The sequence below is a fragment of the Mus caroli genome, unplaced genomic scaffold (assembly GCF_978045245.1).
Source record: "Mus caroli unplaced genomic scaffold, Mus_caroli_1 scaffold_16, whole genome shotgun sequence".
Lineage (NCBI taxonomy): Eukaryota > Metazoa > Chordata > Mammalia > Rodentia > Muridae > Mus > Mus caroli.
This window is the reverse complement of record NW_028227271.1, coordinates 97,495,028-97,501,027: the sequence shown is the minus strand read 5'-3', so window position 1 is coordinate 97,501,027 and position 6,000 is coordinate 97,495,028. Positions and strand designations below refer to the sequence as shown.

At 46.0% G+C, this 6,000-nt stretch overlaps 1 protein-coding gene across 1 annotated transcript in view; it reads left to right on the top strand.

Annotated features, from left to right (window-relative positions):
* The first annotated feature begins 5,372 nt into the window (after window positions 1-5,372).
* The window catches only part of Lifr (LIF receptor subunit alpha), a 110,655-nt gene continuing 110,027 nt past the window's right edge, over window positions 5,373-6,000 (top strand). The window contains exon 1 of the mRNA XM_085831462.1: window positions 5,373-5,397. The gene's annotated coding sequence lies outside the window, so the exon portion shown is untranslated. The remainder of the gene's footprint in view (window positions 5,398-6,000) is intronic.

Below are 6,000 nucleotides of genomic sequence, written 5' to 3'. Positions count from 1 at the left end.
GTAAAAAGGCGTGGTTGGTTGTAAAGCGGCTTGTGTAACAGGAGCGGGGCACTGGTAGTGAAGCCTGAGGTGTAACTTGGAATCCTCAGCAAACAACGTAGACCAAGGGGTCAGAAGACAACGAAGCAGGGTGTGTACCAGGCATGTGTTGAAACTCTATCTGGTCACGGCTGATGAGAACGAATTGAGCCATTAAGATCCTCAGTTTGTCACTTGTGAAAGAAAATTCTAGAATAGCCTGGAAGACCAAACGGGAGGCTCTAACACTGAATATAAATGACTGATTGGGACACTAGTGATGTGTCCAGGTGAGAGATGACAAAGAGCAATAAAAAGTGGGAAGTGGGGAGGAGCCCTAGGTGATCACAGACAAAAATTCACTTTCACATGGAAGAAAGTAGGTGAGGTAAAAGGGACCGCAGGGTTTGGTTTCTGATTGGGGTGACAGAATTGGGGTAGCGTTATAATCCAGCAGGAGAGCAGAACAGCAGGGTGCGTTGTGAAAAGCCTGGCTTCAGAGAGGTTTCTGATTACTTTCAGGTTCTTTTGTTTAGGACTGGAGATCCCAGCTCAGGAGTTATCAGTCTGAAAGGATCGTCTCAAGCCCCAGGATCAAGTGAGATTACCTACGGAAATGCAAAGAATGTGTCAGGTGCAGAACCATCTTGAGCAAATCTCAGCTGAGTCCAGAGGAAGGAACCAGAAGGTCCCTTGGAAGAATCTAGCAAAGCCTCCCAGAAGTACTGTCTGGAAGTCAGCACATACATTTCAACCTGACCCAGATCGAGTGCACTGACCCAGGCAAGGGCCTTGCATTAGTCAGAACCAGGGACAGGAGAGACTTCAAGAGATGCCAACAGATCCCCCTGCACCTGGCCCCTGTCTCTCCCAAACTGGCCCCAGTCCTGTGAGACTGTATCCTAATTGACTTTTCCCCTGATCTTAACACAGGCTGCTAGATCTAAAAGCCACAAGGGCTGGGCATAGAACTCAGTGGTAGTATTCCTTATGTAGTGTGTGCAAGGTCTTTACTCTGCTCTCCTGCAGAGCTACACACAGCACACACACACACACACCCCAACTACCATGGGCTGAGTGGCTTAAACAACATGTTATCCGTTTTAGTTCTGGAGATTGGAAGTCTAAAATCAAGTCACTGGCAGACAGATGTAGGCTTGCCTCTGAGGATACATAGAGTCTTCAGTATCCATGACAGGGAGAGAGGAAGCAAGCTCTCTTAGGACTCATCGGGGATTCCCTCCTGGTTTCATCCAATCCTAGCAAACATGAAAGCATACAGTCCATAATGCCACTGGTTAAAGGGGTTTGGTTTCCACACATGAATTGGAGAGGGGAAGAACACAAGCCCGTAACTCACCTTTAAATTCAGTATTCCTCCAGGGTCCCATGCTACCTCTCCCACCAACTGAAGTTTGCATCACTCATCAACCCAGGGCCCTTTGTCCTAAGTACCAATAAACTAAGCCCCCTGAACCTAGAAAGGATGTCCTGACTTGAGTGTTAGATTTGGGCTTATCCTTATAGCAGCTGTGACAGAGACCGTAGATGAAATGGTCAATGTAGAATTTGAAAAGGAGGAGGAGAGGGATGCAGAAAAAACAGAGCAAAAAAACAGAAGGAACCTCAAAAAGGAATGCAAGTCATCACGGAGTCCAAAAGTCATCTTCAAGAAGACTGTGAAAGTCCAAGAAATACAGACACCTAGACAGAAACAGAAGATGAAAGTGTGAATTGAAGGTGGTTTTCAAAGTGCTAGATGTCACTTAAATGACACAACAGCCCTAGTGGGTGCAGGGCTGTGGATTCTCTGGGAGCTTGCTAACTAGACACTACAGTCACGTGATGAGTGTGGAATGGTTACAGTTCAAAGGCAGTAGGAAATCTTGTTCCAGAAAATATGATGGGGCAGCCGATTATTTAAAACACATTTATAAAGCCCTTGCCACAGACCGACAGACACATTTGCTCCTGTCTTTCTTTGTTCACGGTGCATTGGAGAAGCGTGCTCTCCTGGAATCTCAGCTCCTGGGGAATGTCTGTCCACTCCTCCTTACCTTGCCAGAGTCAGGGTGAGCTTCATGACCCAGAAGAGAGGAAACACAAAGAGACCTTGTTCTTTCTCCTCCGAGGAACCCACATTCTTTTCCGAATGGCAAGGGGGATCAATAGCTATCCCAGGGAGACTGGATTTGATTGGAAGTACCCATTCCCTTAAGCTTTTGGTAAATGGTTCTCGAGGATCCAGCTTGTACTAAGAGTTGTTGAGAATAAATGCCTGCTCAAGAGTTCTCCAGGAGAAAGCCAATGGGTTACTACTGCAGAGTGACAGCATTGCCTCCCAGGAGTAAGCCACATGGTATTCCAAAGTGGACCCCAGTCTACCAAGGTGCCAGGGGTAAGGGAGTTGACCAAAGACACCCCTGAGAAGACAGGAGAAGCCTCTGTCTGCAGGTATGTCCCCTATAGGTATACCCACGGCTGACAGTCCATCACTGATTTTCAAGTAACTCTAGGTTGTATCAAGTTGATAATTAAACTAGTCACCATACTATCTATTTCTGTGTAGTTGTAGCATATATTCTTTATTCCACTCACCTGAATCTAGGTTCCAATTTTTACCTTCTTGGGAGTTATGACATAGCAACATCCCTTCAGAATGAGGCCCAAGGACTTCTGGCCTATTCCCACCTACCTATTGGCGTGCTTGGTACCCAACTTGCTATGTACTACTTTCTAGCTGGATTCTTTCTTTATCCTTATTGAGTGGGTGGGGATGCTGGAGAAATCCTGGGCTATGAAGGAATGCCCCTGCCATGTGCCCTTAGGTACCAGCAACTCCCTCCCACCCTGTTGAAAGAAAGTGTGTCCAGGCTTTGCAATGACCCGGATGGAGGGCTTTAAGACCCTGGGTCTCCTATTTTTTATCAGGCAGTAATTGTGATAACTTCTCATCTAGTACAGTAGTTCTCAATTTTCCTAAGGCTGCAACTCTTTAATACAATCCTTCATGTTGTGGTGACACCCAGCCATTCAATTATTTAGTTGTTCCTTCATAGCTGTAATTTTGCTACTGTTACGAATTGTAATGTAAATATCTGATATGCATGGTATCTTGATATGTGACCCAAAGGGGTCGACCCCCAGGTTGAGAAGCACTGATCTAAGGAGCAATGCACCCCTGGCTGGAAGGAAGTTAGGCAGGAAAGTCCTTGCCTCTTGTATTGCAATCCTTTCACCCCACTAGCTACTTCTGTGTCTTTTCCTTATAGAACATTAAAGTCTCCATTCCTGGCCTGCTGGTCCTGAGTTGATAATCTCATTAGGACTAATCCTGTTTACAGTCATTCCCTTGGCAGAAAAAGCTCTTGTCAGGACTGAACCTCTTTCCTTGCCACCCACAGTTCTTGTTGGTCCATTGTTCCTGGGGATCTGGCCTGGCTGTGGGTTAAGCTCTCACTGATAGGGTTTATCCTGTTTACAGGGTGTCTGCTGAAGGACCTCATCAAATACTTCCATCCCTTCCTTGAATAAATGGTTCCCTTTGATCTGCGCAGGGCAAAATAGTGTTTATCAAAAGCTCAGCTTCCTGTAGCTGATGTGGGGACATCCTGTCCCAGAAGGCCTCCCCAAAAATAACACTTTCTACATTTCAGAATATCCACAGGTTCCTCTTTCTAAGTAAGCATTTTTTTTTCCTTGCACACCATCTCTTAGGCCTAGCAAAGGAAGGGACTGGTTTTAGTTCTTGAAGCTGGAAGTCACACCATGGGTGGCTGTCACTGCCAAATAGGAGGACAGGGCTGATATAATGTAAACATTTGGAACCAGAACAATATAAGTGATTAGCACTGCCCTGACAAAGCGAAATCCCCTCGGGTATTGTCCATTTAAAATGACAGGTTATCTAACAAGGTAAAAGAGAGGTCATGACTGTTAGTCATCTGAGGAACAGGGTGGGTGGGACCAAACTCAATGATGCGTGTGAGCAAGAAGTAGGAGTTTAGCATTTAAGACATTATTGGGTAAAGAGAAACATTCTAAATGAAGTGTTTCCCAAAGTGTGGTTCCTGGGTCAACAATAAGACCGGGGAATCCATCAGAAATGTGGGTCCCAGACCTCACCCTAAATACTAAATTCAAAACTCAGTGCCAGGGTTACTATAGCTAAGTGGACCCAGCCAAGATGCAGTCCTACCCACCACTGAACCATTGTTTCCTGTGTTAGGTGTTCGAACAATTTGTAAATCTCTTTCTGAGAAGTTTTCCCTCTGGCTCCAGGCTTTAGACTTCTGTTCTCTATACAAGAGATTCCTGGGAGGCACAGGGGGGAGATTCCAGTTTCTTGGGGTCCATTGTTTCAGTTGTCTGATAACCAAAGTGAAAGGCAGGAGTGTCTCTTTAGAATATCTTCTTCATTCCTGCCAGGCCAGTTACAATAGGACACAGTAAGATAAGTGTGCTTGATCAAGTTCTATACATGATACTGATGCTCTTCCCCCAGCACAGAAATGGTGATGCAAACAGCAGCCCTGCTCTCATGGTGCTTGAACTCCCATGATCCTCAGACTCCCATAGTGCTTAGACCCCTATGGTGCTTAGACTCCCATAGTGTTCAGACTTCCAAGGTCTTCAGACTCCTGGGGTCCTCAGGCTCCCAGACCCTATTCTGAAGACACAAACTAACTTGGTCTAAAGTGGACCCCAGCATTCTATATGGGTAACAAGATCCCAAAGTGACTCACAGGCAGGTGGTCACAGAACAAGCGTGGGAAGCCCTGACCTAGCCAGAAGAGTAGTAGAAATTTTCCATATTGCTTTGGTGCCCGTCTGGATTGACTCCCTTGCAAGGCCGTGGTTGAGCTGGCATCACAATTCCGAGCTCACTTCCCACTTGCTCTGTGAAGCAGGCTGCTAATATTACCTATTGTGGCAGGTGATTCTTTTCGGGATTACTAGAAGGCTAGGCTGGCCCCAGCCGTTCTCTCACAATGACATCTGAGGCACATTACTAACTCCTAACCTGGGCTGGGCGCTAGCTGATGGCCTGGAAGGCAAAGCTCTTTATCCCCATGGCTTGTTCCTTGAACCACAATGCAAGACTCGGCTTGGTTTTCCCAGGAGTTTTGTTTTGCATAGCTGATACATTCCAGTCATTGCTGGAATGTGTGCCTCTTCTCCTCTTTCCCTCCAGCCTCTGGACTGTGCCATATAAATAGAGCCTGCCCCTGAGATCTTGCTTCAGCCTTCACCCTCTCCCCAAATCTGCATGTCCTGCAGGATCCTGGCCCTTTGCTGTACAGAACCAGACTGACCCAGACCCCTAGCAACTCCAGATTCCAGCTCAGGGAACTTGGCCTCAAAGATGTGACCTTCTAGGTATGGTATGGCTGGTCTCTGTGTCTCTCTTCACCTTCAGGCTTCCTTCTATACGTTCATGCCCCATCTGAATGTCTGGGTTCTGCCTGTGGTTCCTCCTTGTGTATCCCATACAACAGTATTCTTTGTGGGTTATGTGTTGTTAGACATACTCCCTAGTCATTCCTTGGTCTTCCACTGAGACTGTTCTACTTTGCCCTCCGGTCACTGTAATGACAGCTCTGGGGTAGAGAAGTCAATAGTAATATGGGGGTGGGGTCTATATACACTTGTATAGTCTGTGCAATGCACAGAGAGCTCAAGGAAAGAAGGAAATGGGACTAACAATCAAGCATGAATTCTGCTCACCAGGTGACTGAGTGACAGGGCGCTCTCGACACCTGGGAAAAGGTACACTACTCTGTTTTGTTTTCTATGATAAATACTTATACAAATCTGAATCATATGGTGAGGTTGAAACCGAATGACTACATCTTGTCCTCATGTTACCGTTGATGCAATTATCAAGAAGTGATATTTTGATTGTCTGAAAATATTTGATGGTAAATGGTTAAGCTGTGTGTGATTAATAGATGACTTAGAGCAGTTTTAGCTTTAACAACA